The sequence below is a fragment of the Strix aluco genome, chromosome 4, assembly GCF_031877795.1.
Source record: "Strix aluco isolate bStrAlu1 chromosome 4, bStrAlu1.hap1, whole genome shotgun sequence".
NCBI classification, from domain to species: domain Eukaryota; kingdom Metazoa; phylum Chordata; class Aves; order Strigiformes; family Strigidae; genus Strix; species Strix aluco.
Window position 1 is genome coordinate 42,084,279 of NC_133934.1, and position 13,500 is coordinate 42,097,778.

General features: G+C 36.1%; 1 protein-coding gene across 3 annotated transcripts in view; it reads right to left on the reverse strand.

Moving 5' to 3' along the window:
• GALNTL6 (polypeptide N-acetylgalactosaminyltransferase like 6) overlaps nucleotides 1-13,500 on the reverse strand; it is a 507,888-nt gene that overhangs the window by 312,237 nt on the left and 182,151 nt on the right. The gene's annotated exons all lie outside the window — the stretch shown is intronic.

The window sequence follows — 13,500 nt, forward strand, 5'->3', positions numbered from 1 at the left end:
GCATTCAGAGAGACAGCTGCCCTCAAGGATTTTCATTAAGGGACCTTCTCAAAATGGGGATTCAGCTCCTGAACTTAGTTCTTACAAGTATGATATTAAGCTTCCCTCAAATGATAGGTCTGACCTGAACTACACCAGCAGGCTAAAATTGTAGCTAAGAATCTATCCTTTTATTGATATCCTCATTAGCATTTCTGAGATGTGTAATTATTTCCACTAAATAAAATAGATACAAAATGAAAAAATGTTACTTGAGTATATGATATTGCCAAGAAATGCTCAGGGTCTCATAACTTCCATGTAAAAATTCAGGTTCCTCAGGAAAAAACAGATGGAAACCTGGTCTGTATCACAGTTTATTACAATTTTTAAAAAAGGTTGATAGTTGTATAAACCTGGGGAAAAAGTCATTTAAATACCATACTGAAGTGCAGTATTGCTTAACTTACTGATTAATAGCATCTAATTAAAATGTCTGTCTTCTAGAACTTTAACAGCTCACAGCTTTCACTCTTCTTTCTGAAGCATGTGAAGTTTGGATTTCTTCCCAGTATAACTGCTTTAGTAAAAGCTGGGAACAAAATATACAAAAAAGTCAAATGAACTAACATGTTATTTATTTAGACGTTTCTTTTAATTTTTGTGTGACAATATTAAAATTAGATTAGTCTCACAACTAAAAAATCCTTGAAGAGTGACTCAAAGTATACAATAACCAGGATAGCCTTTCCTCAGAAGAGCAACTAGAAGCATCAGCAACCTCATAGACATTGATCAAAGTTTCCAAAATACATACAGGCTATCCAATTAGTCAGCATGTAACATAGAAGTAATAGTCAGGGTAACCCGCAATTACTTAGCTAGCATTTAAAAATACAAAAATATAAACCTGTTTTAAGAGTAAATTAACTGACAAATACCAAAAGCAACACTGTCTCCATGTTTTAAGACTACTGATAATGCAATTTAAAAATACATCTTGATTATTCTTTTTTTAATCTAAGCATTAGTTTGTTTTTCCATAGAATTTCATGGCAAGTCTTACTATTCACATTTCAACATCACCTGCAGGCCTTTTAGTTAAGATTGCCTAAAAAAAGAGTTTGTTTCTAACTTGTAGACAGCAGAACTTTCATGCAGGTTGGCAGAACAAAATGTCACTCCTAGAAATGAGGTTTCTTTTTTTACTTTTCGTTAGAAGGAGGACAGATTCTCCCAGATACCACTCCACTGCAAGCATGGAAGGTAGACAACTTTGTGTCATATAACCACAGCCAAAAGGTAGCTGTGCTCCTGGAGAAGCAGCGATTACAGAGCATCACTTGATAAGCTAGTGTTTATAAGGCAAATTATAGCAAAACCATCATACATCTCTGCCTTTTTATATATATCGATTGGACGTCAGACAAATAATTTCAGACAAATAATTTTCCTGTCAGCTTGTTTAATGAAAACAGGAAGGAAAAGAAAGTCACCTTAGACATATTTAAGTCATAAACTGCCCTGAGATAACTATACTAGACTTTTGTACTTGTGAACTTAATTCATACCCTCAAAAGAAAAAAGCTATGACAGGAAAGTAGGCACAATTTATTGGCTTTTTTCAGGAATGACTGTTCAATCCAAACATCTCATTGGCCTTTTGAAGGCCAAAAGGCTAAGAAATACTCCAAAATTTTGTTGGTGAATTTAACTATGTTCTCTGCTAAACTGTGTTTTCCATACATGAAAAAACTAAGATTACAATATCAAGTCAAATAGAAGCACATAGATAGTATCATATAGCAATACATTATATCATCTTTGAAAAACCTTAACAATTGCAATGTTAAGCAAAGCAACTGGTGAATTCTAGCATAAAGAGCTTTCTACTTTCTTTGGAATGGTGTGCTTGTGATTATCATCATGGTTATTCTAGATGATGAAGTCTGTAAGACACAAGGTTACTGACTAGTGTTCAGGTAATATGTGGCATCAGCATATTACACTGATAGAAAATTCCCTCAAATATTATGTAGATCAGACAAAAAATGTCTTGGTTAATCAATTGGCAAACCTTTAAAACTGAAGTTCCTCTTATGGGTCTTTTGACCTGGATTCAGGTTAAAGCAGTCTTCCTTAAATCTTTAAAAGAAATAGTCTTTAAAGATGGTTGACAGCAGCCTATTCCATGTTTTAAACTTAAAAGACAACTTAAAAGTAATAAGGAAAAGTTGTCTTTTGTCATTGCATCTGAATTGAAAAGTATAGTCTTGATATGCTATAATTGCTGTCAAGTACTTCTTCCAGCTCTTTTGCCATGGTTTAGTCAGGATTAGTTTCCTCTTCTTCTTTGAACTGGGATTTTTATTGCAAAACAGGCAACAACTGGAAACTGAAATACAAAAGAAAACATTTCTTTCTGCAACTGAGTCAAGCAGTAATTGCCCTGAGCTGACAGACTTGATAATTTTTACACCTATCGCAAGAGACAAGCAACTCAATTTAGATAAAGAGCTCTCCTCCTCCTTATGCACAAACACAGGTCTAGTCTGAAGGTTTCTCAGCTGTTTGTTCATTTCAAACTCTCCCTGCAAATGAGCCACATGTTTTAGAAGACTATCTAGGTAAAATTCCTTTTCCAGAATCCCTACAAAATATATTTATCTTAAAAAAACCCACAAACTAGTATCTACAGATGAACTCCTATTAAATTTCACTTAGTCCTGAAAGAGTTTAAGCAAAAGGAGAAAGACCACAGGGTGCTAACAGTGCCCCAAACCAAAACATCTTCCTAGACTGCAAGTGACAAATTAAAAGATGGATTTGAGCTCAGACCTCCCCCCCCCGCCCCCCCCAATCCCCCAGACTTCTGAAGTAGTTTCCCTTCTTTTTCACTTTCAGGCAGTAACTCTAATAAATGCCCAAGTATTACACATTAAAAACATTCACCAAAATCAGCACTTCATCACTAATACTGATGCGAATCCACTGACAGATCTTCACCACCATATAGAAGGGGTAATAATATAATTAGGACTGTCACAAGTTCATTGGCAGATGGCATCTGCTTCTTGATGTTTTCCTTAAATTTTATTTTTGCTTTGGCTTGTTTATTTCTCTCTTTTTATAATTGTGTAAGCAGTGAGATAAACATTCAAATACAAGGGGAGAAGGGACTAGAGAGAGGAGAATTTGGTCTGTTAAAGATTTGACACCACGTTTACCCCCCATCCCTGATGAAAATATAGAGAAAGATGAAAGACTAACAACTTTAATAATTTTTGTAACATAGCACTTAAAATTTGAACATTAGTTTCAAGCTAGAATATGTATCATTGGTTTATGATTTAGTCACAGATATTTCTTGTCAAGTTACTAGAAATACAATTTTCTTTCTGCCTGTCATGGTTAAAATCAACATGCCAATGCCCAGTACAGAAGGGTACACTGAAGATCATTTTTGGTGCTCTAATTAATATGAGTCAAAGGGAAGTATTATGAACTCTGTTACCCCTTCCTTGGCCTCTCTGGTAGTCCTTAAATAGTATCACTGATGAGTTTTCAAAGGCAGGGGGTGGGCAGGGAAGAACGGGGAAGAATATAGCTAATTTCAACCACAAGTGCCTCAAATCTCTGCTGTGAGTACTGAGACCACAGTCATTTTGCTTTAAAAAGCAAGCTTGAGTCTGACTTACAGCCACACATAAACTCCTTTTCACATATAGATTTAAGTGGCAAGAGTTAGTTCTATCATGTGCACAATTTTCCAACAGAGACAAATGCTGTACAGCCACAGCCTTACTCCGCCTGGCTTCTGCAGCAGTATAATATTAGGTTGTAACTTAAGATCCAGTGGGGGTGTGTACTAACCCCAAATCACCACTTTAATAATACTGTGAGATGCCATTTCACAATCTGAGGAAGCAAGTTTGTAGTCAGCAGGGAAAAACTTAAGCACTTGTGAAAGAAAACAAAACCATATTTTATAGATATCAGGGTTTAAACTTCTGGAGAAGGCATTACTGAAAAATATCTCATTCTAAATCAATATTTGAGATTATAATACCCTTATTTGTGCCCAGCATCTGGCTCCAAACTGATCTCACTTTTTTCAATAGGACATCCAGACCAATAAGCTTGAGTAAGAGTGGCAGAATCATGGCAGAGTCTACAGCACTTTATATTTACAGAGCAAATGTGTTTTAATATGTGAAACACTTTATGTAACTGCAGTAATTATAACCATCTCTTTCATATTATATATCCTTTACATGTATCTCCTTGAACAAGCAATGATTAACATTATATTTTAGAATTTTTTAATCCCATCAGACTTGCATTAAGATAAACTGATGAACATATTTCCTTTTTACAAAACAATAATTGTAGACTGTGTGAAGCACATTCATGATTAATGCTATGAACAATTAGGTTATGATTGTTTATTGAGACTTTGGCTACCACTACAGTTCCAATTATATTGCAAGTTCTCAAATTATTTCTAAAGGAATTGCAAGTTCAGAGGCCTAAATTAAATTTAATAAATTTGTTTAATATATAATGCTGACAGAATTCCCAGTATATAATCCCATCTGAAATATGGGATGAGTAAATCAATATTTTAGTATATGCTTCTTTCCCTGCACAACTTTGGTTATATTTCATAGCATAGTTTGTGCTGGAAGGGACCTTAAAGACCATCTAGTTCCAACCCCCCTGCCATGAGCAGGGACACCTTCCACTAGACCAGGTTGCTCAAAGCCCCGTCCAACCTGGCCTTGAACACTTCCAGGGAGGGGGCATCCACAGCTTCTCTGGGCAACCTGTGCCAGTGTCGCACTACCCTCACAGTAAAGAATTTCTTCCTTATGTCTAACCTAAATATACACTCCTTCATTTTAAAGCTGTTACCCCTTGTCCTATTACTATACTCCCTGATAGAGAGTCCCTCCCCTTCTTTACTGCAGGCCCCCTTTAAGTACTGGAAGGCCGTTTTGTACTTATCCATTTAAGTATCACAGAACGAATTTTTTTCATAACCAATAGGGAATTACATTTAATGTTGCAATCTGTATGATGCTGTCTCATATCTTCTAGAGGTACTCTGTTACCAGACTTTGCTTTGACAAGTTCTTCTGAATGTAAGAACAGGAGCTATTCAAAATGAGAAGGATTGACCACAGAAGCTTTGGAGAATTATTCTACTGCACTTTATTCTCAAAAATTCTTGAATGGAAGTGATGGAAAAAAAAATCACCAGTGCATAGTTTCTTAAGGTCACACAGAAGTCAAATCTCAGGTGTTCACTACTTTTTATACCTATACAAATGCACTCTTGACTCTTTTGCCTCCTTTTAACATTCCACCCCAAGAACACAGTTGCATTCTGTTTCCACTTTCATCACAAACATATACAGTTCACTTCTTTTTCAATGTCTCTGTTTAGTTTGTTTATAGAACTAATCTGTATGAATGTTTGTTTGTAGAACTATAGAGCATACTGTCTGTTTGTTTATAGAACTAATCTTTATGAAATGCCTGCACTGAGGCATATAAAGGTCAAGATCTTTAAAATCCTCTTCTCCCTGTCAAGATAACATTTTGAAGAAGCAGAAAGTTATAGACTATACTGAATATAGGAAAGAACTAAAACCTTCATTCCTTCCCTCCACATAAGGCTTTCACATGCTATTTAAATATACAAATACGAGGAACAAAGACTGTGCAAATGGCTCGATAACTGCTGGGATAACCATTGGGTGATACAGTACATTCTAAAATTATAGTACATTCTCCTCTGAGATCTTATTAGCAGAGAGGAGCAAAATGGCTCAACAATCAAATACAAAAGTATTGACAGCTGCATCTCAGAAGTCACTTTATCAATTCCTTAACCAATTACTTTGGAAGACAAAGGTTTTTATAAATTTATATTTAGTGCTATAAAAACAGCTCCTTACCTGTGAATTACACTGAATTTTTAATACCCCTCACCGAATATAATAATTTCAGCATACACATGCAAGCAAAAACATCTCCAAAACATTATAAAGAAAAAAAGGTTAGTATTTAAAGAACAGAAATTGAAAGCAGAAAACCACTACAGAACTTGCAGTATGCAATCTTTCTACATCACTCTATAGGTTATTAATTTCAGTAATAGAATTGATAAAATTTTTTTAGAAATGAAACCTTATTTTTTGTTTTCCATCAGTTCTGCTCAGCTGAAAAGTTTCCATTTTTCTATTCCTTCAGTTTCTCTTTTGCAGTATTTTACAATGGGAAAGCTATCACCGGTAGTTAGAAATAGCTTTTCATGATCAGAAATTGCACCATATTTAAATATAAACATTCAATCTCTACCTCTTTAAAAGCCCAAGAATTACACATTCGAATCCTTCCTCTTATCTGAGAAGGGTTGTAATTCATCATTACTGCTATTACTCATAATTGATGAGCACATACAGCTGAGAATTTCTTGAGGGAAATAGATAAAATAACTTTCAGAAATGGAGTAACAATGACATTGATTGATTCTCTAGGACTCTTAGTCTCACTACCCAGGCCATAAAGATAGAGGTGGAAACAACATAATTTCTTCTCATGGATGCTTCTGAATTACTACCTTAGGCCTTCATGATGCTCTCCTGTGAATCTCATCCCTCAGGGATCTCAGACTCCTAGTTCTGCACAAAAAGCCTGGAAAATCAGTGGCCATTGGTGCCACAGCAGTTGCCATGCTCTGGAAGCCTCTGGTGAAACAAAGAAACCTGCCAAGTCAGTAGCTGATAAATGGCAATATAACAGGCTTCAGCATCCAGGATCTCTACTCTACCCAGAGATGCAGGAAGATTTACACTGCCCTGATACAATCAATCAGTGTTGCTGTAGCTGGACTAATATGCATACTGGTAGCTACCTACAAGCTGCGTCTACATAGGGTGTGCTTGCAACTATGAACTGCAGTGTAAGAACACTCTTCTGATATACATAAGACATTGCTTACTACTTACCGAAACAAAAATTATGACAAATGTAAGATTTGCATTTGTTTATAGTTGTCATATTTTTTAATGCAAATTAGGCATATACTTCATGACGGCATGTCATCAGTGTATTCCCAGAGGAAAATAAATTAATAGAAACAGCTCTTATTTTAAATGTTTCTTTCAGCATTCTTCAGAGAGATGGCATATCAGATCCAATAAAGTCAGTTTCTCTGATTAGCTTATTCTGTTCCCTCCCCCTCCATTGTAATATCTGATTGACTTAATGGCTTACTTCAGAAAAGGTAAATAATTAAAGTCTATTTTTTTTTTTCTGCCTAAAGTATCTATCAAAACTGTTTAGTCAGAAATTACTTTTTTCTTTTTTAAGGTAAGTTTTTGCATTCCTTTTCCTATATTTCAATCATTGGTTTTGGGGTAATGACAGAATAATATTCAGAGAAAAATCAAAGTGATTGGGTTGACTGAATGAAATAATTTTCATTTCACTATGTCTATTCTGTACTGATGAGCAGTATATTTAAAATAAGCCATTAAATGCTCCTTTCTGCCTTTGAGTAAATCAGGGCTTCAATATCTGGCAACTAATTGGCTGTCTTCCCTGTTCTATCAACAGTATAGCAATTAGTACTTCTGCAAACCAACAGCACATTCCCTCTATTGGCTTCTTGCATTCTTGTATCAAAATTAACCAACTAAAATTCTTAGAACTGTTTTCAAAGTCTTACTTACACTCAGATAGATTGAAAATATTGAAACTGCATTAAAAACTTGGGAAAGAGAAATAAACTGCAAGCAAAACAGCAAATTAATTGGTATTAGAGAAGTAGTTTCAGTGCTTTTCCTAACTCATATTAAAAAAGCAAGAGTAAACATGATAGCATACAAAAAAGATACAAATAACCTGTCAAAATCATTCTATTATAGCAGTCAAAGAACTACCAAGATTCCAGAAATAATTAGAAATTTTGGAATGGAATACCTACAGTGACAATGGGTAGAGGATGAAAAATTTGGCTATATGAAAAGTTATTTATCAAATTGTCTGAAAAGAGCAAGAAATGTATTTCCTAAATGACGGGTGTAATCAGGTGCAGTCTCTCCTTCCAATAACACATGGAACAGACAATGGTTAGTCTGTTTATATGTACATTTAAAATAAGGGTGCTCTTTGGTTTGTCTGTTAAGGAAGATAAACCAAAGCATAATATCCAGCACAAATATCTTTTATACTGTGTCTCAGAATGATTGTTTTTGTTTGTTTTGGTTTTTGTTGGTTTTGTTTGGTTTTTATTTTTTAAAGAACAACCTTCAGAAATACAAATACATATGGGGAAAATTTCTCAAATATAACAGACTCATCTCTCAATCACCTGGATCAATATAATTCCTGTGTCTCATCTGGTTGCCCTGTGAGTTTCAAAAGTTCTATACAGGTAAGGCAAGCAACAGGAACACATGAATAACTGATTTCCTATTTCTAGACAAAGAAAAAAAAATAATGAATTTTGGGCATTTTAAACAAAACTCATTTAAAAAAAATCCATGCCATTTTGGGGATTTTAAAACCATCAAGTTCCAAGAAAAAGCATCATTTTGAAATAAAATTTGGAATGTCTTATTTGGAAAACATCAACACTAAAAATCATGATGCTTTCAACATAATGATCTTGTTTCAACAAAGAGCCATACATAATTTCTTTAAGAAAGGCTGAGCTTTCCATCTACATTGACTACCTAAATAATACTCTTACCAGTATCATGTAAATTAATTTATTTTTATATCTGTCTAGGACCACTTCAGTCTTTTTATTCATGGCAGGAAATACTTCTCAAGTAGCCTGTGGATCCCCAAGTCATTTTTTCTTTGCAAGAAAATGACCTAACTGGAATGGCATGAATGATCTGTTTCACAGACCTTGTATTTGACTAGTAAGAAATAATTTATTAAATTGTAACCATTTGTGTCAGTATTGCATTATCATTTCTCAAGATGAAGGGATCACTCACATAGCAATTATATCTGCAGATCTGTCAGTGGGCAATTTTTAACCCATCTGTGTGTCCAGTTAACTTCAGAAAATGTAAGTTGTTGATTCCAGAGTTGGGTTGTTTGGTTTAATTTTTTTGCTCTTCTAAATCAAAATGACATATGGTTTGAAGTCAGAGAGGAAAATCCAAGCAGAATGGATGATCATTTTCTTTCCGTGATAGCTGTACAATAGATACTTTGTTACATGAGCTACAGCTGGGCATAAGTGTAGGAGCTAATTGTTGTGTTGTGCATCTGAGCAACAGTATCAGTGAGATCATGAAAATATCTCTGAGAAACCTGTGAGTAGCCCACTGGATCTTGTTGTGACAAGCAAAACTGATAGCAGTGTAGTCCCACATCACATGCTAATTTACAGATTTTTACTAGGGTATAGAAAAAATATGGCTGTTGGACAAATCAGGTGTTAAGGAATTATGACTCCAAAGACTGCTTTGCATTTTCTCCACCAGTTAGAAACAATATCCTACAACATTCTTAACACAGCCAGAAAGTGTTATCTCTTTCCAAGAAATTCGAGTCACAGAGGAAATGAAATAGCTGTGAGAAAACTGGAAATTATACTTAGATTTATAGACTCAGACTGCTGCCTTAATTACAGGCCATACCACCTGTGATATCTTACATTGGTGTAACTCCTTGAGGAGCTTCTTTCTTTCTGTAATGTCATTAGCAGTGGAGTGGAATATATATATACACACACACACACATACATATATCCAGTAAAAGTACATCGCTTCTGCATTGAGGACAGAGTAATAATCCACAAAGGCACTAAAAAAAAAAAAATCTGATGTCCAAGTCTAGAAGTAATCTATGCACTTTTGAAGAGGCTTGCCTGGACATTGACTATGTGAAACATATTCAGATGTGTTTCTCCTACTCTTAACACACAAGATATGCATTTTCCAAAAGTAAGCACCTCATCCCAGGAAATACCCACCATGAATACATATCACAGGTCTTTGGATTACATGTGTAGCTACTAGTTAATGTATATTCTGCTGTAAAACTGATATCCTACAGAGCAGGACTCTAAGCTATCAAAGAACACTAAATAAAAACTATGTGTGGCACAAATGGACACCAGACAGATTGAGACCCTCACTGATGGAACAGTGACACTAAGCAGCAGCTATGGTGTGATTGCATCTGTACTAACACCTTTGTTTTCTCGGTGGGAAGCCCACAGAGGTGTTCTCCACCTCAAAGGACTTCAGCAAATAATTTCATCTGAAGGAAACTGACCTTGGAAGGATCTATACCATGAGCAAATTCCATGTAAGTGAGAAGTTGAAAAATTAGTACCAATTATTGAAGCCTCTGTCTCTGCAAGAGTCTTTGAATATTAATTACATTTTGGCTACATGTAAAGACTTACCACTCCATTATTCACTTCAGTCCTTCTCAACAACCATCATCATGCTAACAGAATGTGAACTAATGGTAGAAACACCATAAACATGCATTTGAACATCAGGTGGCCCAACAAAGCCCCACAAAACCAAAAGTAATATGAGATCACTTCAGCATTTATATGAAAGATCATTTATAATTTTAGAGCCAAAAAAGATTAACTAGAACACTTGAAATAAATAGAAATAGTACCATTTTTCTGAATGTCTTGAAAATTGCTTTTTTCCTTAGCTTTAAAATAACTGAATGATTGCCACTGAGGAGAGACCACTCAAATTCAGGAACATTGGTTTTAATTTGGTGGAATAAAAGGAGATCAAAATATTTGGCCTTGAAACAGAACTAGCCATGGAGAAACTAGCACCTCTCCATAATTGGATTTATGAAATTCACACTGCCAGTGCCCAGGAAATTGTAAGCTTTACAGATAAACAGCTAAACTGAATTCAAAAGGACTTCACTCCTTTCTTCTCTTCTGTGTAATGAGCATTGTCTGTCTTTCCTGCAATGTCCTGAGAAGACCTTTCACTGGTGTTATTTCATGTCTTCAGATTGATTTTTAACTAGAAGTTGAGCTCAGCTATATTTTGTTTTGTTATTAGGGACAGAAATCATACAGTATGTCCCAAAAGAGTGCACTGAGATAGTCTAGTTTTCCCTTTGTATTACTATATTGTGATTTTCAAAGAAAAAAACAATTAAAAGTTAATGTAATCTAATGAATAATAATGACAGAAATCATTAATAAAGATTTCTTAAATGGTCAAACTCAGAAAACACTCAGAAAACACTATCACAAAGAAGCCAATAAAAATATAAATAAGTTGAAATATTTTAAGTATTATTATTACCAAGAATGGAAGTATACTGGAAAAAATATTCATATACTAGGATGTTCTACTACAGTTATAATGTTAGGAGTAGGACTGGAAATTACAAAGCTACATAACATGTTTCACTAATTTCTTAGTCGACTCCATGCAATGGCTTGCATTACATTGGCTATGCTTTAGCTATCAATCAGATAATCATAAATATTACTGTTTATTTTCCAAAACATATGGGGTCCTCATTACATATTTAGGAATCAAAAGTACATTGCCAAAGTGTCAGTGCACATCCCTCAAAAAGATCCATATTATGGATAACATGGATTTGATGGAGAGACCACTTGGTTGATAAGGAATTGCCTGATCCCACTCAAAGAGTTGTGGTCAACGGCTCCATGTCCAAGTGGAGACCAGTGATAAGTGGTGTTCCTCAGGGGTCAGCATTGGGACCTGCACTGTTTAACATCTTTGTCGGCGACATGGACAGCGGCATTGAGGCACCCTCTGCAAGTCTGCCAATGACACCAAGCTGTGTGGTGCTTGGCGGTCGACATGCTGGAGGGAAGGGATGTGCCATCCAGAGGGACCTGGACAGGCTTGAGAGGTGGGACCCTGCAAAACTCATGAAGTTCAACAAAGCCAAGTGCAAGGTCCTGCACATGGGTTGGGGCAATCACAAGCAGAAATACAGGCTGGGCAATGAGTGGATTGAGAGCAGCCCTGCAGAGAAGGATTTGTGGGTATTGGTGGATGGAAAACTGATTATGAGCCAGCAATGTGCGCTCACAGCCCAGAAAACCAACCATATCCTGGGCTGCATCAAGAGAGGTGTGGCCAGCAGGTCGAGGGAGGTGATTCTCCCCCACCATTCTGCTCTCATGAGACCCCACCTGGAGTGCTGTGTCCAGCTCTGGGGCCCCCAACATAAGAAGGACATGGGACTGCTTGAGCGGATCCAGAGAAGGGCTACGAAGAAGGTCAGGGGACTGGAGCCCCTGATGAGGACAGGCTGAGAGAGTTGGGGTTGTTCAGCTTAAAGAAGAGAAGACTCCTGGGAGACCTTATAGTGGCCTTCCAGTACTTAAAGGGGGCCTACAGGAAAGATGGGGAGGGACTCTTTATCAGGGAGTCTAGCGATAGGATGAGGGGTAACGGTTTTAAACTGGAAGAGGGTGGATTTAGATTAGAAATGAGTAAGAAATTCTTTACTGTGAGGGTGGTGGAACATGTTGCCCAGAGAAGCTGTGGATGCCCCCTCCCTGGCAGTGTTCAAGGTCAGGTTGGAGGGGGCTTTGAGCAACCTGGTCTAGTGGAAGGTGTCCCTGCCCATGGCAGGGGGGGTTGGAACTAGATGATCATTAAGGTCCCTTCCAACGCAAACCATTCTACAATTGTATGATTCCATACATATGTGCCTGTTTCTACGTACATGCCACTTCTATCTTTTACATTCTCTCTTAGATATCTGTCATTTTACACTTTGCAATTTGGAACACAATTAACATTAATCTGACAACTCCTAAAATGCCTAGAATAACTCATCCCCATCCCAACCTTTTTTTCCTCCTAAGCACATATATGGGAGGAAAGGATAATTTTTTCAGTTAGTGATCAAAAAGATTCAAAAGAGAAAGGGAAAAACAGTTTATAAAATTAACCTACACTTGAAACATTTTACTGGTTCAGGCCCCTGCAAAATTAAGTACTTATGAAGTCTTATGAATCTGTCAACTGGATTCAGTTATAAAGGTATTTTAGGGGAGGTGTTGGCTGTCTTCTGATAGTGGGATCAAGAAAGCATGATTTATTTTATAATAGAAGATATGCCTTTGTAAAGTAATGACTTCCAGACACTGATTAAGATGCAATTCAACTGCTGTTTCCCCTCCTTCTTTTTAATTTAATTAATCTTATGTTAAATAGTTGTAAATTGTAATGTAAAAGATTCAAATCAGAATACGCTCTGATGACAGAAAGAGGAACACAACCTTTCTTGCACATATGGCATACAGCATGTGAAAGTACATTAAAATTACATTACTCATTGTAACAAAGTGTCCTTCAGTCTATCTGCAAATACAATTTGCTTTCATTTTCAAATACTTTTAGACTGTCAGAATGAAGTGAAGTAGCTTTAGCCAAGACTAGAGGATTGGAGTTCAACAATGGTAGAAGGGTCATAGTTTGTTTCTAACATAAACTTGGATGTTCT